Genomic DNA, 26,488 nt, shown 5'->3' on the forward strand with positions numbered 1-26,488 from the left:
AATGTCGCCCCATTGCCCAGTGGGGCAAAACTGTGGGGCATTTCAAAACCTAGATGGGGTAAAATTAAAATAATTGAGGTTTGCAGCCAGGTCTTGAGATGCATTGATGAAAATCCTGGAAGCATTGCTGCCCAGGAAACATGGCACCCTGCTGAAAGGCTTGTGCTTGAGTCTCTTTGGAAACAGCCAGCCCACCAGGCTTGGCTAGAAGCCACTAAGAAGTAGCTCAGTCTTGGTTAGGCGGAGTATCGATTTAAGAAAAACTCATTGCAGTATTTGCAATGATTAGCTGTAAGACAATATCCTCTCAAGGCTTTACAAACAGAACACGGGAGGCTTCTCAAACACCATGCAGCAAGAGTAAACCAATTAAAGGGTCTTCATATTTTGAATATTATTCATATTCTATGACAATGTTGCACCTCTTTTCATGCGGCATTTCACACAGACTGAAGCCTCCTGCCACAGCCCCAACACTTCACCTCTAGCACTTAAGAAACCTCCTGACAACCCACCCAAAAGCTACAAATTAGAATCATAGAATCACTAGGTTGGAAAGGACCCACTGGATCATCGAGTCCAACCAATCCTACCAATCACTAAACCATGCCCCTCAGCATCTCATCCACCCATCTTTTAAACGCCTCCAGGGAAGGTGACTCAACCCCCTCCCTGGGCTACCGGCAAAGAGTAGTCTGCCAAATTTTGTTCCTGGTTACAGCAAAGTAAAATAAAATACAAACAGGCAGCAGTTGAAGCATTCCAAATTTTTACTGGATTCTAGACCAACACGCCTAAACAAACAAACAAAATAACCCCAGGGTTTTGATTTAGTACCCCCAAGTGCAAAACCACCTTCTCAGGTCCTCCAGATATCACAGCGACACCTGCAATCTCCTGCTTTTTTGAAGTATGACAGACAATAACCCTAACGCTACACAGTAAAAGATGTGGGTTAATGATTTACAGCCAGAACGCAGCCTCTCCTCTCTTGGCAGCCCGCGGGCTTGGGGTTTGGCCATGCCCCTCCCGTGGGGCACCCAGGGCAGGGGCGAGTGGCTGTCGCCCTCCAGCGGGGAAGGGCAAATAAAAAGAGGAGAAAAAAAAAATATGCAAAGCAGAGAAGAGACAGTTGAAGAGGAAACACGAAGACGTTATCTGTGAAAGTCCCAAAAATAAAGTTGTCGGTGGGGCAACAAAGACATCCTCCTGCCACGCTCCTGCTTCAGCCTCAGCTCGCTCTGGGCGAGGGACATGGGCGCAGTGCTGGCTGCTTCAACCGCTTACTCATTTTGCTTTAAAAAAACCTCAGCAACCTTCAGGGGAATCTTTCCGGAATACTCGTGCGAAGGTAGGTGATGCAAAAAAAAAAAAAAAGCAGTTAGCTTGCCCAAATTCAGACCCACAGGTAAGCACCTGGCTGTCAAAAGCCATCAGGGTTCTCATCAAAGCCTCTCTCCTCCAAATGCCACAGCAGCAGGTTTTAACGAGCTGGTTTACCCTCAAACTCATGATCATAAAATCTGAACTGGTAGCAACTGTCACCTGAGCCCCGAATGACAGAGCCGATGACACATCCCCCCGTCGGGGCTGCTTCACCGTTTTGCTGGTCCAAAACTCGAAACACTTAGACATGCAAGCAATAAAAAAATAAAAAGAATTGCAGTTACCAAAATAGCTCTATCAACGTAACCAGCTCCTCTCGGCACATTTTCTTAATACCTTTCCCAATACGGTTATAAAATTGGGAATTGACCAAAAACCTCCATCTTTACACCTTGGCACGAACTGTGCTGGAATACGTGTGGGGTTGTATTTCTTCATGTTTATCTGGATCCTCTCCCACTACTTTCTTTCACCAGCGCCTTCCTTTAAACGCAGCCCTCACGAAGCAGCAGAAATCAGCTTTTACAATTTCGAAATACAAAGTTTTGCCACTCTAGGAGCTGGCTAAGGAAAACACAGCGTGCCTTCTGCTTCCTAAATAACACACACTCTGCACATTTCATTGCCCGTGTGAAATAAATTCTCCCATGTTCTTATATGGAAACCTTGCCAGTCCTCCCACATGCTTCCCATTACAGCGCCGGGCAGGGATGGGCACTCATTATCTTAAAGCCAGTGGGTGAATTTTGGATCCAAGGTACCCCCAGAGAACCCAGAATTATCATCCCTTCACACTGTGCCGAGCTCCGCAACCTGCTCTGTGCAGTCCCTGCGCTGTATTTCCAAGTCTCAAGCAAGACTTCGATTTCAGCATCAAGAATCGACACAATAAGAGGGAAATGAGGGGAATAAAAAGAAAGAATAAAAAAGAAAGAAGAGAATAAAAAGAAAGAAGAGAATAAAAAGAAAGAAGAGAATAAAAAGAAAGAAGAGAATAAAAAGAAAGAAGAGAATAAAAAGAAAGAAGAGAATAAAAAGAAAGAAGAGAATAAAAAGAAAGAAGCGGCTGTGTTAGCCGCCAGGTAGGCCCATTAGCATCATACGTAGCATCTCCTGTATCAGCCTCCTCACTCGGGGTTAACGCACGGCAACCAGAAAAAAAAAAATACAGCAGGGAGGGGTGCGAATGCGAGAGAAAAAGGGCAAAAATAGCCGGGGAGAGAAGCGTGCTGGAGGGCCGCCAGCTCGAAGGGAACCGCTGCGAACTGTTATCGCAAAAACCAAAAAAAAAAAAAAGTTAAGGCAAGGTGGGGGGAGGATGAAAATAACCGCGGGGGGAGACAGAACCCGCGGGGGCAAGGAGGCAGGCGGGGAGGAAGGGGCCGAGAGGAGAAGAAGAAGGGGTAAATAAATAAGCGGAGAGGGGGAAGGGGGACAAAGGGAGCAGCCAACCCCGGCTCCGCTCGGCTCGGTTCGGCTGCGCCGGGCGCGGAGCCGCCGCTCTTTGTTCGCCGCGGGAGCGGGGGGCGATGCGGGAGGAACGGCGAGAGAAGGAGCAGCAGCAGCAGCAGCAGCAGGAGGATCGGAGGCAGCAGCAGCAGCAGCAGGAGGATCGGCGGCAGCCCCGCCGCCAGCCCACCCGCCCGGGAGGCGCCGGTACCTGTGTCCGCCGCCCGCGGTGCCTGCGCGCCCTTGCGCCCCTGCGGAGCGGTGCGGCGCGACTAACAGCGCCGAGCGGGAGGAAACGGTAATTTATAAGCGCTTTCTTCCTGACCTCTCGTGTCTGTTGTCTAATGAGGGAGCTTTGAGCATCACCCATCCTGCTGAGTGGAAAAACACCGGCACGGCCTCTTCTTTGCTGGGGAGGGGGGAGCCTAAAGGAAGGGGTGTGGGGGAGGAGGGGCCTCGCCGCCGAGCCGGGCTGGCAGGAGGCCGCGGGGAGGGGCAGCGCCCCGGGGAGCGGGGCCACCCCCGCCGCTCTGCCCTCTCCGCTCCGCTCCAGCCTTCCCCGATCCGCGGCTCTACGCGCGGAGCGCCCCCGCAGACAAAGCATCCCCCCCCCCAGCTCGCTCGGAGGCCCCGGGGGTCGCTCGGACGCGGTTTTTAGGGGTGTTTGGTCTCGGCAACCAGGTGCCTCCTCTCCTCCTCCTCGGGGCTTGCAGAGCCGAGCGCGGCGGCGAGGAACGAGCGGGGCGAGGTTGTGCCCCGCGCTGGGTTTCGTTGCGCTGAAATGTTCGCTCCTGCAGGCGAGCCGAAGGTCTTTGCTCCCCTACCTGCGTCTCCTCTGGTTCTGCTAATGAGAGGATGTAGCAGCACGCGGACTCGTGAGGCGTGTTCATATCACCCCTGCTGAAGCCTTGGTATTAGCAAAGATCCTGCGGGTCTTTTCCAACATGGTGATTCTATGATTCTCTATGATATTTTTTTGCGTTGTAGGGGCAGAATAGCTGGGAAAAGGAGATTTTTGGACCATCTGTGTTCCACAGAAGTCCTGATACTGCGCTGGGAACAGTGGAGATGAACCAAAGGAGAGCGAACTGCCACCACAGCCCTGCTCCCCCAGGCTTTCCCAGACACAGGACCCTACCCCACCCTCCTACCCCCTAAACCAGGGAGCAGCCACTGGGCAACACACCTCTGAAGCTCATCACCTACGGGGAGGCTGCCAGGGGATCAAATTCCATCACAGCAGCCTCCAGGAAGGTCTCCCGAAAAGGCCAATTTCCTTGCCTTGTTCATATAAAAGGACAGAGAGCGGCACCCCTTCTGCACTCTGCCAAACACAGCACAGTCATGCAAGCACTTTTCCTTGGTTTTCCTATATCCAAGCTGATTTACAAAGCGATGAGGCTTTTAATTAAAGATCAGATACAGGTGTAGCATATATGCAGCTAATTGGTGACATATCTGCACTAAACAGCCTGGTTTAAACTCATAGCATTATGTAGTACATGCTGCCACCTACGTTTTCTGATTCAGCTTTCTTGTGAACTGCAGCTTCACGTTTGAAGGCATCTCTTGGTGAAGGCAGCGAGCATTTTGTGAGCCTCCACGAGGACCACAAACGCAGGTGGCTCTGGCTGCACTAGGGAAAAAACCAAAATGTTTCTCACCGGTGCAACCACTTGTTCAGTTGCAGTGAGAATGCCTCGATGGAGATGAGGAACCCACAGTCACCTCGGTGAAATGTAAGTAGCGGCTGGAGCCTCATCTGTGCTAAGGATCCTGCCAGCACAGCTGTACCACTGACAGCAGTGGAATATTTTGCTCAAGTTCTCTAGAGGAATCAAAGCCTGTATTTTCTGTCTCTGGCTTTCCCTTGTTCTGCCGCTTCTCACTCGTTTAAAAAAAAAAAAAAGTCAGCCACACAAAGCACATGGTTGCTTTCTGTGTTTTTTTTTTTAAAAAAAAGTTTGGGTTTAAAAAGACAACAGCCAAAGCTGTTTTGAAGTCAGTAGCATGTAAACAGTACCTGGAAACTAAATGGAATTATAATAATAATAATAATCATCCCTTTTGTGTCATAAATATGCACAGTGCTGTCTGCTGTTTCGTTATGAGGCAGCACAACTTCTGAGAATGTGCCTGATGAATATTTGGGAGAACCCAGCCTCCAGCTGCTGTAGTGTACGGCAGCACTAATGCATCTGGCTCTCTGAGGTAACCAACATCACAAGTTAGATCCCAATTACAAAACATGAGCACATGTATAATATTGAGCATATAAATGGTGCCTGAAATCATTATTCTTTCTGTAGGTCTGGCTTTAATCTATTCTTATTTTAATTTCTGCAGTTCTATTGATTTCAATGTGCGCTGGCCCATTCATAGTGTAATCGAGCGTAACCTCTTAAAAGCTCCACCATGAAGGCAGTAACCCAAACTTAACTAAGACAAGCCAAAATCACTCCAGTTACAGGTAGGTTTAGTTCTGATTACTTGTGTACCAGATCCCAAGTGTGTGTGGTATTAAGATGCTATAGAAAGCAGAATATAATGTCTCTGAGGCTGCTTTGCAGACCAGCCAGAGCAGCAGGTTTTTGCCTCCCAGCCCAAGGCGTGGGTTAGCAATCAGTCTCCTTTGCATTTTCCTTCTTTCTTAGAGACTATTTTTGCTATTAACATGCTGAGCTGCTTTCTGGAGTTTTAAGGTGATGGGTGCTGATACAGTGAGTGCCTCTTGTATCTGTTTAATCCAATAACATAACTCTTTTTTAATCTCCATGTCTGGGTCACAGGGTTTAAAAAAGACACTGGGCCAAATCCCTGGCTTGGCTACAACGTGTGGAAAACTACTAAGAAGGCATGAAAGTCAGAAGATATTTGCTGTATTTGCATCCAGTAAAAGAGGTCTCGAGGGGCAGGGATGTGAGTGCCTAATTTCGCAGATGAATGCATATTAACACAAGTGTATGGCAGAGTTAGATCAGATTTCTGTTAGGTGAGGAGGAGGGAGGGAGGGCTATCGCACCAGGATCTAAAATACGCTCAGCAGCAAATTCTCATTAGAATCAAAATGGATTTAATACTTCTTGCTTTTTTTCAGGAGAAAAACTTGTTTCTTTTCAATGTGTGGCTGCTAGAGGGAACATGATGTTTCATGTACCCTGGACAAGGCAGGGCAAGAACAAGGAGAAGGTTTTGCAGGGACTGGGAAGTTTCTAGATATAAATGTTTAAATAAAAAAAAAAGGTTACATATAACCAGGCACAAAATCAAGCAGAATTCTAGGGGACAAGTGGGCATCACTGTCTGTAAAGAGGAATATAAGCAAGAATGGCAAAAAGATGGTTTTAGTAAGTCCATCACATTAATGAGTCTCCAAACACAAATTTCCTATGCAAAGCTATATGGGGGGCAACCTTTGGGGTTCCTCTATTTGGCAAAGGATCCTGAGCTTGAAAAGGGAGGGGGCAGATTTTGTGAGGGATTTGTACATCATGCAGTGACGGTGGATTGCAGATTTTAAGCATTACTAAACCAGGGAATAGAATTGCTGCTATTGCTATTATATACCAGGATATCTCACTAATCCACACAATCCACTAACTTGCTGGAGTTTTAACGTGTGTTTATTTTAGATGAAATTATGGCCTGTACAGTTAATTTTTCTTTAGTTTACGCATTTAAATAATAAATAATATATCAAATAGGAATCAAAACATGAATTGTGGTTTTGGTGCACTTCCCATCATGTGAACCTGCTGGTGATGGAGCCCCACACCCACTTTGTAAGTCAAACACAAAGACAAATGAAAAACTACAGGTCTTCTTGAAGTGTATCCCCATTGGCTTTAAATTCTATGAAGAATGTGATTTTAATGCTACAGGTTATGTTTGAGACTGCCTAGCCATTATGGGATTGCCTCTGCTGGTCCTTTCCTTACATCAAGCTCATTACGTATTAACGTGAGGCATGTCTGAAAGGCTGGAACTGATCCTTTCCAAACACCAGTCAAATTTAGAAATGCCTGTTCCTTTACAGGGGCTGATTCCTAAAGTAAGGAGCAAACCCAGAGGAACCAAACAGCCTGGCACCAAAGTGGTCATGCTGGCTTTTGGAAAAAGTGGAATGTCTCAAGTTAATTGATGGTCAGCTACCAGGAAATAAAATCTCTCAAACATTCAGAGGTTTTCACTGGGATTTTCAAGAGCTCGAGCAATTTAAAGTCCTTGAAAGGAATGTACTATAGAATGAAAAATATAGGCATTATTAAAGAATGTCTCCAAACTGAAAGCCAGCCAGTTTCATAAAAATGAGCTAACAACCAATAACAGGTACTCTGTCTCCTGCTGGATGCTGTATGAACCGTATGTTTTGTATTTGCAAAGTCACTTCTAAAGCAATGTTTTTTTCTTCACTGCTGCTGTTGAGGATAAAACAGTAAAAGAACTATGCATAAATGAGGTTAAAGTAATCTAATTAAAAAAATAATGTGTGCTTTCATCTTCAATTCATATCCAGTCATTTTGGGATCAAACTTTAAAAGAAAATAGATAAAAATTCAGGAAGGATTTTGAAGGATGACTGTTTCCCTTTAAGATTAATGATAAACATACTTGTGTATTCAAGGGAGAATAGATCCAGTGTTATGTAACAGGATAAAGAAACAAAATCCTTTTTCCTTAAATTAAAATAACCAGTATCTGCATGGATTGTAGTCAATCACTAAAAATTCAGGAAACCCATTTTCTTTCACAACTGCATTCCACTTGCTGAAATTGATGTCTTGTAAGTTTTAAACCAGAGTCACAATTCGACCAGGCTTTGTCAATAGAGGATTGTTCCCCACAGAAAATTCTGCAGGACTTGCCCTGTGCAAATTTCAAATTTGTGCTCATCTTTTTATTTTATGCGGCATTTCCAAATCCCATTATTGCACTTCCCAATTTTTTTGTTTTTAATCTGCTCACCTCGTACTAGATGTATGGTGACTTATCACTTTTAAGAATTTTTTGCCTGAACTATTACAGAATGGTTCTTACCAAGCCTTGTAATGCATGCCTAAACTTGCCTCAAGTGGGACGAGATAACAGGTAATGGATTTTTTTTTTTGATGTTTGCATTGTTCTTTGCTGCTCCAATCATATAAAATTTGCAAAAAAAATAAAAATTTCTAAAGAAAATATTTTTTATACCGCAAAACCTGCATTTTCCACTTCTGTATTTTACAAGAGCACTCATACCAGAAGTTCTGCATCAGAATTTGATAAATAAAGTTCCTCTTTATCACATGAATTCAATTTTCCAAAAGAAGGCAAACGATACTATTAATAACCAAGATACAAGCCCTGAAAAGGCTAAGTCTCTGAATGTACTTGCTGTGAAAAAAAAAAGTCCTCTTGTTGGATCTAATTCTGGAGTTATTTTTTGACACAATGCATAACAGTTCAAGATTTGCAAAGGAAAGTCTCTGCTGAGTTAAGGTGATATGCACTCTTGCATGAAAGAAGCACACATGCTTCGCTGAGCTACTCGGAGCTTTGTCTGCAGACCAAAGTAAATCACGCTGACGTCGGCATGTCTGCCCGTGTCCACACTTAGTGTTTTCAGTCCTCAAAGGAAAGCTTCAGGTCTGGGCAGTTTAAGTGATGTTCCCCCAGTGGAGTAAGTCCTCTGTTAGCCCTACTCTGTAACATGGAGATGATGCTCTTTTTGAATGTGCCTCTTCCCCTGCTAATAACATACCCACCATGCTCTGGATAAATATTCAACTGCTGCATGGCCTGCAGAGAGATTTCCTTGGCCTCGCAAGGAGAACAGCTCCTGCACAGCCAAGATGGGCATTGCAAATGCAATATGAAAGATGGGAAGTCATAGGCTAGGAGATGGGGAAGAAGTTGTGGCAGACCCATTCTGAAAGCAATAAAAGGTCAGCGGGGGCTGAGGCTGCTGTGCAGAACCACTTCCATTTCCATTTGGAGCTGGTCACTGAGCTGGGCAGGCTTGGCCTGAAAACATTCCAGGTGACAGCAGGCATCGCAATGGAAAATAGTCCAGAAATTTATGGTGGTGATCTCACTGATGCAGTTGAGCCCTCTCAAATTACGTGACTGATCCAGACAAGCCAATGGATTAAACTCACTGAAGAGGAAGAAGAGTGATCACTTGAGTGAATTCATACAGGCTCATATTTCTTTTTATTTGCTTATGAGTCCCTCTGCTCCCTTCTCTCTCAAAGTGATGGTGAAACACTTATGAAGAGTGTATAAAAAAATGATTTTAAAGTACCTTGTTTATTCTGACAAAATACATTGGCAGGTGTAGGCAAACACTAAGAGAAAACACTGTAAGAAACAAAACCATTCCCACATGCACACTTTTACTGGTTCAGACTGAGCTTCTAGCTACATGAATTAATACACTGCAAGCAGAGAGAAAAAGAGCATCAAATGCTTGAGAGTCCAGAAAAAATAGAAAATTTCAAATAAACCCTGCAAGCTATCCAGTAACTGCTCATCCAGTTACATGTTTTTAATTAACAAAACTGGAAAGCAAACATGTAATATATACTTAAAAACACAGCACTCCGGTTTTCCGGACTACCAGTCCAAATGCAAAACAAATTGCTTGCATCTGGTGGCACGGAAGGCAGAGTTGGCTTTGGGAGCTTCACTTTTAACCAGCAGTGATGTAGCAGCATCCGCTGTACTACCCAGCGATGGTGGCTCAGACAGCTCCTGTCACCTCCACGCCTGCTGTCCTCTGGCACAGGCTGGGCACAAACACTTTAAGCATTGCCTGCATGCTCCGAGGAGGATGCCTTGGCTTTCTCCTCCGTGGCAGCGTGTTGTTCTGGAGGGTAGCAATGTCACCAAGGAGAGGCCAGCGGCTTGCAGGCTTGGGTGACCTTGGGCCTCCCTGAGCAGTTACCTTTTCTGGTCCTCTGGCACGCTCTCAAGTGATCTTTCAGCCAGAACCTCTGCTGCCTAAAATAAATTCAGCAATATTCGCTGTGGCATTCCTGCACTTCTCTCTCTTTCAAGATACCTGACTCTTATCTCCTAACCTAGGCAGATGCGGGTTTTGGAAAGTTTACTTGGGTGCTTCCTGGGCAGCGAGCTCCTGACCTGGCCCAAGGCCAGCGTGACTCACTTGGTGTTGTTATGAGGGAAGGCAGAATTTTAGGGAGATTTCTTGCCTTTCCCGATAGGCTAACGGGGTGTGTATCTGCTGTGTTTTTTAAAGGTGGCCTTGACAACAGTGTTTTTACAAGGTGTTTCCTCCCCACCTTCTGAAAGCCTGCCCTATTTAGGAAGAATTGAAGCTGGAACAAGGGGGATTTCTTCTCTGACCTTTTTCAAGCTTTCGCCGCAAGGCATGCGGCAGAAGGGGCTGGCGGCAAGGGACAGAGATGTGAGGCAGCAAACCCCACGGAGCCACATGGCTTCGAAGGAAGCAAGCATGAATGCTAAGGAGAAAAAAGTACCCACACAGCCACTGGCAGCCTCCCCCTGCCTGGCTAATGCACATACACACATGCTGCATTCCCAGCCTTCATCCTGAAGGCCTAGCATGTCACCATCGAATCTCTCCTCTGCGTAAGCCCAGCCAGAAATAAAGAGAGTTGATAGGACTGATGGATGCAACCTAGGATTCAGGCTCCTTTCTGGTTTCAGAAATACTTCTGTCTCTGAAAATTGTGTGTTATTTACTGTTTGTTAAAAGAGTGACCTCTGATCTTCCCTTTCACATGTGGTTAATATAATTTGCTAACAATATATTGAAAATGCCCATCTAAGCAAATTGGTATGCAATCATAAAGCTGCTTTAATGTAAAGCAATACACAACATGAGCTTTTAAGGCCCCCTCAAGCTACCTGGGACTCTCTCAGTTATCTTGGTTTCAGATTTGTGGGGTGCACATGAGCCCCTTTGCCCAGTCTACTTGGCCCTGCAGTTATTGTATCAAACACAACACAAACTACTATGGTTTAGTGTTTGATGGGAACGGTTGGACTCGATGATCCGGTGGGTCTCTTCCAACCTGGTTATTCTGTGATTCTGTGATTCTGTGAACAACGGGGGGCTTTGCCTACCTGAGATCACAGGAGATCATATGAGTATCTGGCAGCTACGTATTCAGCGAGGACTGCCCTCATAACTGGCATGTTTGCCCTGCCAGATACTCATTACTGGTCCTGTGAATCAAGAAAGCAGAGTGCTGGCTGGGTTCAACGTACGGCCAAGCGGCGTTACCCTGCCCGGCCGGCAATACCAGCCCCGTGCAGTATCCTTGCAGAGAGCGGCTGCTACCTGTCTCTCCCAGCCAGAGCAATCCCACTTTGTTGTCTCTACACAGAAGGATGTGGAGAAGTGACAGGGCGGAACAAGTTATGCATGAAGCACAAGAAATCCAGATATGTGCCTCTAAATCTGTTTGGGCTATGCTAGTTCTACTAGCTCTGATTTGTATGAAAGCCCAATCTTATCACCTGCTGATTGTTAAACGGGCCTTAATGGTTAATATTTTGTGCACAGCTTGTCACAGGCTGCCCATTGCACCAAGCAGTTTTCTCTTAGTGTCTGTGTCAGCCAAAGACCTGAAGTTTTCTTATTTTCACTCCTGCATGTTTGCCTGTTGGGCTTGTTAAATTCATGGAGGGAAGTGTGAAAACTTGCCCCCAGGTTCCCACATTTCCTTGGGAAGCAGATCCCAGTGACCCAGGGAACAGCCAAAATGGATTAGGGACGCCTTCGGTGCTGACAAAGACACGGTTGCTCCGTGGCAGGGGAAAACACCAGCAGCGCAGCTGGGGGAGCTGGCAGAGGAGCTGTATGGCCAGGGTGGATTGTAGCAGCAACTGGGTGTCATCCAGAGCAGCAAGGTCCTGGGACTGCTCAATTACAGAGCCGAATAAATCACTGAGAAGAGACACACAGTGGAGGGTGTGGTGGGCACCTGGGAGCTTTTCCATCCAATTCCCCTGGAAGGACCTGTGAAGCCGTGTGGAAGGAGGTATGACATTTATGGAGGCACATCCACTGGTCTGCTAGACCTCAGGGCACAGACATCATCTCCAGCTGGAGCAGCAGACACTGCCACATGCCCAATCTGCCTGGCTTAAACTCAGGTTTTCCCCTCAAGCTGAATTAATGCCACCCTGGAGCTCCCAGCAGCTTTGCAAACGTTGCTGCCCAAATTTCAGTTCCTTGCTGGGACACTAAATTCTCAGTTCTCCTAGGAAGATACAGGTTTGTATCCATGTCATATTTCTGCTGTTCTCCACCAGTGTCACAGCTGTTTGCTCCAAACATGAAGATATTTTTGTAAGAGCAAAAGCATGAATTATTTCAAACTTGCCTCAGGATGAATTTTCATGGGTACTGCGGAGACTGTTTCCACAACAGAATGGGAGCTCTTCTCCTGCTGAATTGTTCATGGTACTTTCATGAATGCTAGAAAAGAGGCTGACTTTTAAAAAACATCAGCAGATACCTGGAATGGGAATTTGTTTCCCTTAAATCCTTTGGAAACTATTGTTGTTCTTAATGTTGTTGTCTAACCTGACTGAAAGTTCAATTTGGTAATTTTTATTAGACCTTGTTTTTAGGTGGAGGCAATTAGCTTAACAAAATATCAGATAGGATCTGTGCTGTGTTTGCAATGTCTGTTGCTCTGAGTCTTACCTGATGGGAAATGGACTTGGAAGAGCACAGCTATGTCTTTGTAGCTGTTTACATCACATTTCTGCTGGAGTTCCACCCTGCTTTCCCCATTTGTACTTTGTTTTTAATGAATAAAGGTCATGGCATTGGCATCACAAAAAATCTCATTGCTGAAAGAAGGAATTCAGCTGTCCCCTCTGGGTTATAAAACAAATCATATGACAGGACAGTAATGCACTCAAATGTTGGCAGGGAAGAAATCAGAGATGGAAGAGAAGCTTAAGACCCATGGAGATCTCTGCAGACCTCCATCTCACAAGTCAGATGTCTCCCTGCCTGTGCTAGGACACTGCATACTGCATAGTCTCTTAAGATTTTGCGGAGCTCAGTTCCCAACATACCCCAGGTGTCAGCAGTGGGGCTGCTGTGGCTACCTGCGACACAACCTAATGGGTCACACTGCTGGAATTCATTTCCTAATAGTCAAAGGTCATTTTCTTTGCATTGATATCATTAGCCCAACACCTTCCTGCCATGTCGTTTGGCCAGGGGACATGGACATCCACCCCCCTTTGAGGCGCTGTACAAAGAAATGCTGTGGCTAGGTCACCTTGGCACCAGCAACTAGTTTAAGTCACTGGATTGTGTGGGACCCCGACCTGGTTGTATCCCAGCTATACAATACATATTTTTGGCTATTGTTCTATCTAGATCAAGGGATAAATATATAGTGACTACATCCCTTGACTCAGGTAAAAAGTAAAGGAGAGCTTTCCCATGTTACTGTATAAATATCCACATTGACCTTTGTGTTTATGCTTGTGTCAAAATCACCACTTGTCTTTTGATTCAAATGCCATTCCTTTAGTCTTTCATTATGGGTGAGCCTCTCAAGCTCTCTGATGTTTTCAGTCTGCCAAGACTTTCTAGCAAGGTGATGTTTTAACTACCTGCAATATTCCAGGAGTGATTTCATTACCAGCACTTACAGAAACACAGACCCAAACTTATGGTCCATGTTTTTCTGATACTCTTGGCATATACCAAAATCTGAATTGTTCTGAGAATATGAAGGGAAACCAGCAGAAGTTGCTGTATTATTGTCGCAGCCCATGAGCAAAAGCTCAACATTAAAAGTATGGGGAACACTTCCAGTAGGAATGCTATTCAAGCCATCGCCAATTCAGAGAATTCAGTAGGAAGTGTACTGGAAAAGAAACTCCAGGTTAAGCAGATCTTTCCAGGATCATACTAATACAACTGAGTAGTAAATCAAATTCTACAGAAATGGTCAGGGTTTTTATTAATAAACAACTCAGATATGAATTCCTTTTTTTTAATTGGCTGAAGTCTCATAGAAGATAAGCTTTAAAATTAGAATTATCTGAATAATAATGAATATTAGTTTTTATACAGTATTTTAATGTAATCCCAGAAATTACAATTTGAGTGCAAACCTTTCCTGTTGCAAAGCCCACAAGATTCTTGTGGCAATAGCCAGTAATCAGATAAAACAGAAGCAATTAATAAAGTATTTCATCATTAGAAAAATTTCCAACACCGGAACAATTTGCAAATCACCCAGCAGGTTTCGCACATCCTCTGGCATTTGAGATGTTGTCAGTAATGAAAGCTAAATGAATGCTGAGTACAAGTATAAGGCTTAAAACAATGCCACACAGGCTCAGTGTGCACAGAAACAGTATTTTAAAGAGGTTGTTCAGATTTTTTAAAAATGGATTCTTTTCTGTGCGAAGCAGTCTCCTCTTGGCTACGAACAGAGTAAAAGTTGCCTCAAAAATAAAGAGGTTTTTAAATATAACACAATCACACACCTATTTTCCCTTAGCATTGACTAAGAAGTAGTTGAAGTTACATCCCCATTTACAGTTTCTACGTGTCTTAGTACTCTGCATTGTATTTCCTCCATGAAGTTTCATAATTTCTGCTAACTGTGCAGGGCTGGGAGGCCGGCAGAGCACGTCTGTGCTCTGCAGGAAGTGGTTTTGATGTTGCTCTAGCAACAGAGGTGCTTCTCAGCAGGGAGGCAACATCAAACTCTTGTCTGTACATCCTCATAACTAGTAAGAATGGAGGCAGCAGTTACGACGATGAAGCTTAATACCCTTCAAGGAAAGTGCAATACTGTCTCTTTTATTTCTACCCTGCATTTTAATTGGATAAAATTTCTAGTCCTGTACTGCTTGTTGCAGTACACTCTTGATGACTGGGGAACTGTTCTTTCCTTTGCTCATATTGTCCTCAGATATGAACTAAGAGTGGATAACAAATCCTTTTTGACCCTATGATGATGTAAAGGCAGAAGGATGTCACCCACTGGAGAATCCAGGTTCATTTTTACTTTGCCCCACAGCTGACTTTTTTTCCTGTTTCTAGGTTTTTAACACAAATCTCCTTTAATTCACCCTTATAAAGCATTTGGCGATTGCCTGATGAAAAATCCAAAAGAAACACAAGGTATCCCTGCTGCCTGGGTTGCAAAGCTGAGGCTCAAGCTCTGAAGAGAAGTGTGCTTAGAAAAAAGGAGGTTCTGAATACAGAAACAAATCAGCAGTGCATGCTGACAAAATCTTCATCTGCCTGCTGCCAATTACATTTTTCAAATACATGCAGTGTTGTTGAGGACCTTGGCTACCTTTGTCTGTCACTGATCCAAATCTATTTAAGGTTTCAAAACTAGTCCCTGCTGCCACTCAGGTATTACTTGCTGTTGCTTTTGTTGCCATTCATCTTTGTGTTGTTTCCAGTCTATGAGCATCTTTCTGATATCAAAACTAAACAGGATATTTCAGGCAGTCATCTAAGGGCATTGAAACAGAGTCTAAAACTCCATCTTCCATGACTTTAAATAGTAAATCCATATCCTTTTGATTTCAGACCTTGGTTTCGGTCTACATAAGAAAGTCATTGCTATCTTTGATTGCATTTGGTTGTTGTTTTCCCCTTTGGTTTTGATTTTTTTCCAGTTTTCTGAATAGATTTCACACAGCTTGCCACCACAGCTCTAGTGGACAATAAAAAAACTGTATGGGAGCTCCTCCAAAGTATGTGTTTGCAAGGAGTGCTATGCCAGGAACATCATTACTGGAGTCCCAGTAACTGATCCAGAACTGATGCCATAACTTTTTATGTGTACCAGGGGCACTGAAACCCATGCTGAAATACTTGGCAAGTCTGCCCTTAAATTAAGATATATTCTATTGATATTGGCTATGACCAACCACAACATTCCTTGGTTTTGAGGTAGTATTTCTGAAGGGGGAGGGTTTGCAATGCCAGTTCTTGTCATATGTTTTCCTGTCTCACCCTATCTCCGAGCCCAGCTAATCTGATGATATCCAACTGTCCTAATGAGCTGCATCTACTTCTAGACTGAAGCGTTGACAGCTGCTTGTTCTATTGCCAACAAAAACTTCTGAGACAACTGTATCTCATTCCTGCAAGTACGCAAATTGCTTAGTTTCCAGCCCAAATATGAGACATAATGATACTACTTTTCATTGATCCAGGTCTAAAAAAAGGTGTGTCAAGAATGCACTCAATCATTGCCTCACGTGCAATTTAATCCCTCAGCTAGAAATGAGGTTTCTGTTTACTGGTTACAGAGGAGAAATCAAGGGCTCATGTCCCTTACAGCAGAGGTACAGTCACACGGGCTAAGGTCAATGAGAAGAACATGTTCCTCCAATTAATGCTGGCATGTGTTTACTTATATTTTTATACATTGGTAAATATTCCATTTGCTGCTCTTGGATTCGGAGCACATGGCAAGAACTTCAGCATGTTCTTAGTCAGGTAGGGTTTAATACCCTTAAATCTCCACCAAAACCTAGCCCTAGGCAACCTCATGCATGCTTTCTTCACCACAGATAAGGCCCAAACCCAAAGGCTCCGTAGCCTTTCCTTCCCCTGGACTGGAGATTCCCATCACTGAAACTGGGTGATAGGTGAGCAGATAAGACCAGGCTCCCAACAAGCCATTAAAAACCAGTCACAGCCTTCTAGAGGGAAAGCTATCTGAAACAAAGACTGAATTTGCAGGATAAATTTTGTTTATTGTTGTTCTATGGTTTTGTTTTTCTTCTTTTTTTCCTAATTCTTGGGATATACTCAAACATTACGATGGTAAAGACCACATAAGTAGCTAGATTAGAGCAAAAGACGTAACAATGATGTTGGATACAGACATAGCAGCCATTGCCAGTTCCATGGAAAGAGAGGACAAATGAACAAACATCAATCGTAACATCTGAAACCACCAAGCTTGGAAAAGTCTCTTACTTTTAGGAATAATCCACTGGAAGATGCCAGGGCTAGATCTGACCAGCTCTGACTTCTCCTCAGGAGCATGACTGCCACTGAGGAAGAAAAGGATGTTTGAGGATGGATAAATCCAGGAACCTTCTATGCCATCATCTTCTAGTCAATAAGCTCTAGGGACAGTTTTTTTGATAGGGATTACTTTTGGTTTTGTTTTAAATCTGTAGTTTTTCCTAAGCATTTTTCCCAGATGTTTTTCACACTGAAAAAATGCATGCAGCCCCAGGTTGATGTGCAAATGGAATGCAAAGGCAAGTGAAAAATGCAAATATGTCTATGTCTCAATAACTCCTAAATGCAAGATGATCTTGCCTCTACAGGACCAAATTCCCTGTTAGCTATCTAACACACCATTGAGAATACGGAAAGGAATAATCCAAAAGGAAACGGTAAGCATTTGCACTCAATGTTGGTGCAACTATACTTTAAGTCCTATCCCAGCCTTCAGGGCTGGAAAGGTATTTTCAGTCTCTGGTGTTATTTAGGAAGATGTTTCTGAAGGCGCACAGGCTGTGCCATTCCAGGGAGGGAGGAACTGGTTTCTTTAGGATTACTGTAAACTTACTAAATAAGAAGTTTTCTCTATTTCCCCACAGCTGGAGACCAATCATTGCAACACATAATTAGACAAGCTGTGAAGTGCAAGATACTGAATATCCATATCTGCCTCAGAAATATTTCAAGCTTTACATTAGGCTGAGCGGTCAAATCCTGGAAGGTGGCACTGGGAGGCCAATCCCTTGGGACATCCTTGGTGTCAAATTCTTTGAGGACACTTGAGTAGACTATGCAAAGGGATCACTTAATGTGTTGCAGGGAGGAGATGACACTTACCTTCTGTAGGACACCAAGAAGACCATACATTATAAAACTGCCAAATTTTGGGTTCGTCAGTAAAAGACAAGTACTAGAACATAAATCCAAGGAGAACTGCAATGCAGTATTAAGAAGCTTGAGATACTGATTGAAAACAGGAATGCCTAAAATATGCATTAAGGGTGAAATGCCAGCACCATGAAAATCAGCAAGAAATCTAGTGCCTGCATTGGGATTGTATCCATACAGTTTATCCAGACAAAGACAGTATAAACACCAGAGGCTCAATTGTCCCTGAGCTAACAGTGCTTCAGTTGTTTAAGCGCAGGAAACGGCCCACCCTTTTCCCACCTTTGTACACCCAGGCGGGGGTCAGACACAGCGTAGCTGCCATAAGGTCTAGGCTGATCCGAGTTAATGTCTGGCATGGGGGGACTGAGGCCAGGAGGTGGCAGAGCCGCTGCCCTGGATCGCTGCAAATGACTGCAGAGATGACCACAACTAGGACAAAAGTACAGTCAATCTGTGGCAATGCCCTGTGGTGCCAAGCAGGTCTACCAGTTGTCTTGGAGAAACTGGCTTAAACCACTGTCCAAGACATGGTTTTCTTTCTTAGAGTGTAAAGGAAACACCCAAGTGAACAAAAAGGTTTCAACAGTTGCCCTCTTAAAAGGAAGAAGTCCAAGGAAGCAAAAATACTACTGGCATTGAGTCAACTCATCCTACCTCCTTCCAGTATCTTTTGCCACCATAACGGGAGCCTGAAGTAGTTGTTTTTAATTCAGTATTGAAATGATTTCATCCTTCACGTTTTTTATCTGAGTGAGTACGTACTTCTCTCATTCTTCATATTTGTCTTGATTATTCACCTTTGGTAATGGAACATATAACAGGAGAAGGAAGGAGTGAGTTCACTGCCAGGAAGTGCCTACGCAGCAAAATAAAATACAGGTACAAAACTCAAAAACAGTGATGGAGAGAAAGCTGTCTTAATTTTTCTTAACTTAAAAACTCAAGGCAAAACAGTTGCCCAGCCTTCTACAGGAGCTCTCCACAGAGAAAGCATTGTGAAGCTCTCACCATGAAAGTACTGTGAGGAGGCATCAGAGTTGAATTTCCATGCTGCACAGACATGCACACATTTAATCCGGTTGTGGTTTTCTCAGTGTACAAAGATCCTGAAGTCAGCTCTGACTCAACTCATCAGTTCCAGCTAATTTTCAGGCTAAGAGCTCTAATAAACAGACTCAAGAGCATCTGGGCAAATTTAGCTCCAACCAATTTGCCTCTAGAACATCCTTTGAATACATTTGCATATTCTGTGTTGACAAAGGTACATAAAACATGCCTTGCCAGCTGCTGGCTGGGTCTCTCCACCTGGCATGCTGTCACTGCTGAATATCCACTAAAGCCTTGACAAAGTGCTCATGGTCATTCACCTTTCCTTTAGTTGATATTAAGTGTACTCCTGTATAATGGTGTGTGACAAATGTCTGGAATAACGATGATTTAACCACTGTACAGGCAGCATGCAAGCAGGGGGCTCATTGCCCCACGTGACTGTGTTGCAACCTTGACCTGATGATAGGCTATCTCAGGCTAAGAATGTAGAGCAACCACTACCACCCGCACTTGGCTTTCCCACTGCAGCACAGTGCCAAATTTGATAGTCTCTTTGGTGATCCAGGCACAAACCCACGAAGACAAGTTTATTTTAAAGAGGTCAGGTAGCAGCTGGTAGGTGGTGGGACTCTTTTAGCATTCCCAAAACAGGCAGTGTTTGAATGAACAATCTACAGCTGTAAACGTCAGCCAATGTATTGGCAATACCCTGTACTAGATAGTCTTTGTGAACTTTGAGTGCCCTGTTTGGTGCCTAATTATAGTCCCTATAGCAGTTCGTTACTTACAGCACTTCAGAGTCCCTTTGTGCCAGGTGCTGCACAAACACAAATGCCAGTTCTAGTAGATGATACAAGCTAAGCACCTGCAAACTTTTGCGCATGTACTGAACTTTCTGCACAGCGGTAACTTCACTTCGTTCAGTCCCATCTGTGCAGATATGCAGTGTGTTCTAGTTCATTATCTATTTAACACTTACTGAACACTCTTCAACTGCTTAAAAGCATGAAGTAAATCGTGCGCATAAATGTTTGTAGAACATGGGGCTTAATAAAGACCAGCAGCAGTATAGGCAGAGGAAAGTTTGAGAGAGAGGGAAGATAAAAGTAACCATAAAGGGAACTTGCGATTACACAGACTAGCTACATACATAATTTGTGGGCTTTGTGGTCTGGGAATTCTGTTTGTTTGCTTAATGTAAATGAGCAAGAGAATTTAAAGAATCTCTGCCACCTACTGAAGCCAAGAACCGAACTGTTGTAGGCCTCACCCAGTGCATTTGTAAGTCCTTCCTTGTTCAGCAAAACACTTGGCCAAGTTCTGCACTTTAAGAGGAAAATACCAAAGAGCGTGTTTTCTGCAAGAGCCAGAGGCCACTTGCCTGCAAAGTGCAAACCCAAATAAACATACTGCCCCCCAAATACTTTTCTGCACAATGAACATAAGGAGGGAGGACTCCTGTGAGCTTTGGGGGTGGTTTATCTTTCAATATTTGTGAACTCTTTTCTGTGTTACTTGACTAGCACCAACAAAAAATCACCTTTGGGAATGTTCTGTATTCAGTGTCTAATTTAGATGTACCCAATTTAGATGCAATTTCTCACCATGCATCACTTTTAGAACAAGTTTCTTTGTAAGCTGTTGACAGAAAGTGCTTATATTCCCATTATACTTGAGTCAAAAATGTGAACTGAGTAATGGATGCAATATCTTTTCTTTTAGTTTACTGGAGTTTATTTCCCTGTTGTGCAACATTTTGTCCAGATTTTTTAAACAAATTCACTTTGTCTTGATTTATGCTTTTTATTCTTCTCGAACAGTTTAATATGCTGAAGTCTGGAGAGTTTGCAGAGCGCATCTGTTTTGGAGTGACAATATTTCCAGGGAACCAGGGTTCCTAAAATCAATTATGTTAATCAGAAATGTGTTGTAACTCCTCTGCAGTTTGGGAACACTGAGATAACAGGTCACCTTTAACTTACTGACACACTTTGAATTTCGACTTCTGAATACTTGTACCAATCTACACATTGAGTATCAGCTATTTGTAGCACTTGGCAAACAGAATAAAAAAGGTGAAACTGATTTTTTATCAGCTCTCTGGAGGTCTAGAAGTCTTATTTAACAAAGAGTTTCTATACATACTGAAGTTAAGCATACACTGAAGATAAGCATAAGCCTGAAGGCTTTGCTGAACTCATACTCAGGTACATTTTTCCTTAATCTGGGCCACAACTAGCAGCTCAGTGACACAGAGTGTAACAACTGGGACTCCAGGGAGAGTGTAGATGCTATTTGTGACCCATTTAAGTTGATTGCTATTCCAAGTTTTGCATCAGTTACAACTTGTTACAAAGATACAGACAGGCCTACAGACAGGCCAAAGCTATCAAGTTATCATCTTCTTGGTTTAATGAGACCTCACTTTCTTATAGGTCTCCAGAATCTTTTAGCTTTTTACCTTGCCTAGTGGCTTTCTTTACACCCCAGCATGCCAAGCCTGCTGATCTCATTGAACATTGATACGTAAAATGAACAAGCCTTCCCTTTATTTAACATGGGTCTTGTTTGCTCTTCCTGGCATTGGAGCGTTATTACGTCTGCAGGGAGGGTTAACTTTTAACACGCTTGTTATTGTAACGTGTCTCCATCAAGATAGAGGCATGCCCCAGCAGGACAAGGTGCTGTGAAAATTCAGGTTGTTGCTGCTAACTTACAGCAAAGGAAATTATTTTTTAGCCACCCATGTTGAATTGCCAGTGTCCAACACAGAAACCTTTTGTTGAACAAAAGCTACTTGACCATTGGTATTTACAACACCTAAGGTGCAGCCCAGCCTGACCAGCAAAGCAAAGGCCAAATCCTGAATTTTCTGCTGAAGGCTTGGTCTTGCCTAAGAAATCTTCCTTCGTGATATTAATCCTATTTATTTGAACATGAACCCAAACCTTTTCCTACCAAAATTCCCCTTGAATAGAGAGAGGAGAAGCCAAAACTTGTGGATTACACCAGTGAAAGAATATGCTATGAGTAGGCATTATGGGCTTTCAGAGGAACAAAACACAGTACACGATTATAAATCACAGGATCGTACTCTTAAACCAAACACGGGGACCTTACAAGCTTTTCTCTGAGACGAGTGGGAGGGAGACCATCAAGACTAAGTCAGTGCTGTATTGCAACACGCCTTTGACATAACTTTGGTTGATGGTTGTTCTCCCAGCATACCTGCTGTGTACAAACCACACTTTCCAAAGCCTTTTATGACCTTCACATACAGACCTTGCTCTGTCCAACAAAAGCAAATGAAGCTCCCAGCTCACGAGGAAAGACACTTTGATTATGACAGCCTGCTGACACACGATAAAAGTGGGTTTTTTCAACTCACAATATCCAGAATACCCCTATGAAATATTCTTTCTCACACAACATGCTGTTTTCTCATTATGTGTGTTGACATTTTTCAGACTGACCTCAGCTAGATATTTTGTTCCGGAGTCCCCATTTAGTGGAACATTTAAACAATAACACTTTGAAGCATGCTCAGTCTCTCTTTTGAAGTCCATTCAGGCTCTGCCCTAGGGTCAGCAGGCGCATTCCAGCAATGATGCACGGACCATCTGCTGTACAAGTTTAAATCCCACTGGTCCTATACCTAGAGGTACTAATATGTTGCATAACTTGCACTGAAAAACAGCCTGTCAGTTCAGACAGGGTTTGGATTTGTTCCTATAGTTCTCTTATCCTCCCGCTGGAGGGCCTGTGCACAGCACCCTTTGAGTGTGGTTTCTGGGGACTATAAATTAATGACATAAATAATAAGAAATGACATTAAGTTCTTGCATTCAGAACCTTTATTTTCCTTTGCCCATCCACACACTGGCTCTGTGTTTCACAGACCTCCCTGTCTGGCATCTCGTTTAGATGCCTTCCTATTCCAGATTTTTCACTTGGATTGGCTCTGGCTAAGATACCCTAAATAACAGTCCATGGCTTAGGGTCAGTTGCTGAACAAGCGAAAACCGGGATAGTGCAATATGAAGGGCGAGTTTTCCAAGACAAGGTCAATGATTCAGATGACCATTGACCATTCACTTGGGTAAGAATCTGGCATCAAAACCATGACAAAAATCTCTGCCAATATATGCCTTTGTCTATATATTTTTTCCATTGTGCTTTAATGTTAACTAGTTATTATTAAACTTAACAATGCATTGGCTAAGGTTAATGTACTTCAGACCCAAGCAGTGCTGGTCTTATTGATGCTATGTAAACATAGAGGAAGGAGTGGTTCCTGCCCTTGGGAGTTTAAAATCTAAACTTGGACAATACACTTCAAACATATGGTATATCCTGCAGGCTGAATTACAAAACTTCATTTAGCATTAGCTTTAACAATTAATTTATGTTGCACATATGTTCTATATTTGAGGGCATTAGCCCTGATAGGACCCTTGAAGGAAATGTGAGTGTGTGTACATGCTGACCTTTTCATGATGGCAGAAGGACACAGCAACAAGCAGGAGGCGGCCAGTTGAGACCTGTGCGATAGAGCATGGCTGTGGGACTTAAATAGGGTACAAAAGAGGGAGATTTGGAAGTCTTGTAGAGTAAGCGATGGAGAACAACCATGGCAGAGCAAGTTTTTCAAAGCAGCTCTAGGACTAGCTAAGCACCAAAATAAGTGGGCACATTTCCACTTTTGAGTATTTGTCATTTATTTAGATGCCTCCTTGGAAACTGAGCTCTCCAGAAAATCTGTCCTCAACGGTGAGTGCTAAGCACTAGACAATCTGGCCTGTTCATTTCGTCAGCATGCGGTTCATCTGTTCTGAGGAACAAATCCTTCTGGAAATGTGAAAAAAAAAAGGCAGAAAGAAGAGTTGGATACAGAAAAGCACACAAGCTGCCTTGTGGGCTAATGATCAAGAAAGGCCGTACAAGTAAAATTTCACAAACCAGATGAAGTAAAATGTCTAGCCACCAGGATCCCTTAACAACATTGCAGTAGTCCAGGAAAGATGGTGGACATGGGTTCAAGCACTGAGTAGGACTCAGAAGATATAAACTGACTGATTTGCTTCATCTCTCCACTCAAAATGTTCGTATCTGTCCAAAAAAGAAGCAGAATTCCCCCACAGTGGAAAACTATTAAACATAAGCTAGGATCAAAATATGGCCTCAGATGGAAGAAGCAGCCCATGGGGCTTGAAGGGAGGTCCTCTGAGGCTTTCTGCCTCCACAAAACAGAGTTGAGAACAGCATAATAGGGCATGAAGGGACACAAAGCTGAAGAGCATAATGTGGGACATGCTCCTACGTACACAGAAATCCAGCTCCCAGCTGTGGAGGGACATAAATCCCTGATTTGTTAGCCATGCCTCATGAAGGAGTGTGACACAGCACTGGTTGTGGCCAGTCAACCTTTTAGATAGACCTCCTCAGGCCTTGCTGTCACCTCTGACCCCCATGAATCAAAGTGGTTGCCTTTTCCATAACGTACCTCTCTGCGTCACCTCTGAATTTGTCCTTGCATCTCCCTGGTGGGATCCTATAAGAGGATTGGGTGGGTCAAGAGGGAGCAACTCCATTGTCTGAGCACAAAAAGCTGCGTTCATTAGCAGACAGGCATCTTAGAAGCAGTCATGGAAAAAAAAAAAAAAAAAGAGTGGATTTGCCATTAAATCGGATAGTCTTGGAAGTTTTCCTCAGCAAAACTCCCTCTTTTAAGCTAACAGGAGCAATTGAGAGACCTGCTCAGTAATTCCCGAGTACCAGTCCCAGCTCTGCCATTAACTCTGAAACCAATATAATCCTATTGTTCCCTACAATAAGGCATCAATCCTCCACTGCCAGAAATAAGCCTAACTCTTTCGTGTAAGCTAATATTACTCCATTTGAAGATTTGGTTCAGAAATTAGGGCACATGGTAGAGTCCTAAAGAAATACCAGGAAAATCTGGTCCCCTGAGAAGTTGACACTCCAAAACAGCACGATGTGTACTTGTGAGCTGTTCTCATGACATTTGAGCCCCACAGAGTGGTTACCTCCTGACAGGACATGTTCCTCTGAATCCAGGCTTACGAACGATGGCTATCTCTCAGGATAATTAACCATCTTCAGTTGTTGCTGCCAGAGAAAGGAGGGAGCTTGGCAGTGCCCACTGCACAGCCATAGATTACCTCTCTGGAGGAGTTGCCAGAGACTTGGTTCGTTCTTGATCCAGTTCAAAGGAGGCAGGTGAGGAGTTGGTAATTACCTCCAATTTAAACAAGGTTCCTAGTTCATTTCCACTGTCATTTTCTAGTTACATTTGTCTTCTTCTTGGTAAACAGCAAACATTTTCTTGGAAACAGTCTCACTTCTTATGCCAGTGGCAAAATAAACCCCAGCTCATCATGGATGTGTCCTTTCCAAAGAATTACCACAAAAATGTCTGAAACCCTGCAAAGGCTGTTAACGACTTTGAATCTCCATAAGGCATTTTTCCCCCTTCCTCTTCCCTCTTTTCTCCTTGCTCTGATGAGCTGGTGAGTTGGGAATGGTTTAAAATACCACAATAGCCATGGCAGGACATCAAGAAAGAAAAAGGAACAGGGTTTTGAAATACTTTGTGTAAGGCTCCAAGCATTTGAGTTGGTTCTTAACTGACTGGACTTTACCACACAGCAGTCAGATGATCTCTGCAGCTTTGGGAAATAGGAGAAACTCTGGAGAAGGGTGGGGGGGAAACGCTCTCTGCCACATTGGTCTTTATTGTCTTATGGATTTTATCACAGTATTGTTCTTTATTTCCTGCTATTTATAGGCTCTCATGTTTTGTGCTGCTTTCATATTTGTGTTATCTGCCTTCCCACGACACGTTTCACCCCAGCCCTTGCCTACAGCTGGATCCATAAAGGCCAGACCAACGGTTTTGAACGGCACATCAGGTCTCATCCTCTTTCTCTGGGTGATGCATGCAAACTGCTATTTTTCTAAAGCACTAAGCAAGCCAAGATGGGCAATTTAAATGATGTTGGTTGCTCTGCACACTCTGAGGAGCTGAGGAGTTTGTCACTGGGCCTTTGGGCAGCAAGCAATGACATTCTTTAAGGTCCCCAGACAGTGATGCTGGGGCTGTTTCCTCAGAAGTCCATGGTTTACAATAGATTTAAACCATCAGCCTATTAATGCACGACGTGATGATAACCACTCCAGAAACTTCACTTGAATAATTTTATAACTCTGGTCTTTGTGCAAGACCCCGCAGAGAGACGTGTGACAGAGGCTTTTCTTGTCCTAATTCCACGTGATTTAGGGATGTAACTCCACTGATCTGAACTAGCAAAAGTGAAGTTAGTTCTGGTTTGAAACAAGTGATGAGGTTTGTAAAAGTCAGGCCCCTGCCCAAGTAAACTTACTGCCAAAAAGGTGGCTCCAACAGGCCACGAGGCTGGAAATAAAAACAGGAGAGGTGCAAAATAATGCTGAAGTCACTGAATTAATCCTTTTTGTATCATTGTACCGCATCCCACAGCAGTTTTCAGACAGCCAAAACGCTATGTCCTGGCACGAGGCAGAAACCAGGCTGCTAGTTAGGTGGGCTGGAACTGAGGGATTTACCCCTGACATTGGGTCTCCTGCACTTACTGAGTGAGAGCAAACCTCTAGCACCAATCCACAGCTTGCATCACATCTCCTCTTTTATGGATCAGCCTGCCTTGGAAGAAA

The 26,488-nt window shown here is 43.7% G+C and overlaps 1 protein-coding gene and 1 long non-coding RNA gene across 5 annotated transcripts in view; one reads left to right on the top strand and one right to left on the bottom strand.

The window, feature by feature from the left end:
- The window catches only part of SLC6A6 (solute carrier family 6 member 6), a 120,599-nt gene that overhangs the window by 54,350 nt on the left and 39,761 nt on the right, over positions 1 to 26,488 (bottom strand). The window contains exon 1 of one of the 3 annotated variants that reach the window (XM_069865767.1): positions 3,047 to 3,185. The exons of 1 other annotated variant lie outside the window; for it this stretch is intronic. The gene's annotated coding sequence lies outside the window, so the exon portion shown is untranslated. Of the gene's footprint in view, positions 1 to 3,046; positions 3,186 to 26,488 lie in introns of those variants that run through there. One more of the 3 variants, XM_069865770.1, reaches the window with a different exon arrangement.
- Positions 3,830 to 8,204, top strand: LOC138725157 (uncharacterized). Of its 2 annotated transcripts, none has more exons than XR_011338189.1 (4): positions 3,830 to 5,046; positions 5,182 to 5,305; positions 5,625 to 5,827; positions 5,933 to 8,204. It is a non-coding gene; the product is annotated as an uncharacterized lncRNA (long non-coding RNA). The 2 variants fall into 2 exon arrangements; XR_011338190.1 differs by having other exon boundaries at positions 3,830 to 4,574.

This window comes from Phaenicophaeus curvirostris, chromosome 11, assembly GCF_032191515.1.
Source record: "Phaenicophaeus curvirostris isolate KB17595 chromosome 11, BPBGC_Pcur_1.0, whole genome shotgun sequence".
Classification (NCBI taxonomy): Eukaryota; Metazoa; Chordata; class Aves; order Cuculiformes; family Cuculidae; genus Phaenicophaeus; species Phaenicophaeus curvirostris.